This window comes from Myotis davidii, unplaced genomic scaffold (assembly GCF_000327345.1).
Source record: "Myotis davidii unplaced genomic scaffold, ASM32734v1 scaffold723, whole genome shotgun sequence".
In the NCBI taxonomy this organism is placed as follows: domain Eukaryota; kingdom Metazoa; phylum Chordata; class Mammalia; order Chiroptera; family Vespertilionidae; genus Myotis; species Myotis davidii.
In genome coordinates, this window is record NW_006294589.1 from 359824 (window position 1) to 361124 (window position 1301).

Below are 1301 nucleotides of genomic sequence, written 5' to 3' on the forward strand. Positions count from 1 at the left end.
GTCCTTTCAGTCCACACGCCGACGCTCTATCCACTGAGCCAAACCGGTTTCGGCTAGCTTCTATATTTGTTACAATGTTTCTTAAACTGCAGGCTCAGAGGCTGGCAAGGCAGGTGGGGAACGTTGGAGTCCACCATCACTGAAGCAAGCAAGCCTCATGTTTGTTTCAAGCTGCCTGGCTGCCGGCTGCCATCTTGGCAGGCAGTTAATTTGCATATCTCGATGATTAGCCAATGGGAAGGGTAGCGGTCGTACGCTAATTACCATGTTTCTCTTTTATTAGATAGGATTCTAAATACAAATTTACTGACCATAACCACTTCAAGTAATTGTCATGCTATGCAAGTAAATTAATAGCTTTCAAAATCTCCATATGAGCAGACATGAACTTACAAAAGGAAAAAATAATTCAGCTTTTCAGTAAAAATGGAACTAGAATGCCTTAATAGATAGGTTACTAAAAAGTTAGGATTAAGCAAAATTGAGACACAGCACTACAAAGAATGAACTGCCTTAAGAAAACAGGGTTGCCCTAGCTGGTTTGGCTCAGCAGATAGAGCATCGACCTGTGGACTGAAGGGTTCCAGGTTTGATTCCGGTCAAGGGCATGTACCTTAGTTGTGGGCACATCCTCAGTAGGGGGTGTGCAGGAGGCAGCTGATCGATGTTTCTAACTCTCTCTATCCCTTACCCTTCCTCTCTGTAAAAAATCAATAAGATATATTTTTAAAAAGAAAAGAAAACCTGGTTGCCCAGTTGGTATGGCTCAGTGGTTGAGCATCAACCCATAAACCAGATGGTCATGGCTCGATTCCTGGTCAGGGCACATGCCCAGGTTTTCAGCAACCGATGATTATCTCTCATTGACTAGAGGCCCAGTGCATGAAATGCCAGCAGGATACTCCCTCCCTCGCCCCTCCCCACCTGCTGCTGGCTGCCGCTGCAGAGGCTGGGGCCTCCCTCCCTTCCCCCAGCAGGTCCCACCCCCTGGTCAAACTCCTGGACGAACTCTCAGTGGAAGGGACAATTTGCATATTATGCTTTTATTATATAGGATATCTTCAAATACTCTAGTATTCCAAATTTCCAATGGTCTGACATATTTTGTATAATGTATCTTTTGAACCACGATCCAAATAAAGTCCTACTTTATGATTTTTAAATCTGTTTCCTTGCATTTTTAAAGCAATTTTTCTAATCTATTTTTACTTTAAAACACTTTTAAAACTATGGTTTTATTGATTTTACAGAGAGGGAGTGGGAAAGGGAGACATAGAAACATTAATGAAGAAAGAGAATGT

At 42.6% G+C, this 1301-nt stretch overlaps 1 protein-coding gene across 1 annotated transcript in view; it reads right to left on the minus strand.

Annotated features, from left to right (window-relative positions):
- Nucleotides 1–1301, minus strand: part of FSD1L (fibronectin type III and SPRY domain containing 1-like) — a 59192-nt gene that overhangs the window by 18589 nt on the left and 39302 nt on the right. The window lies entirely within an intron of this gene.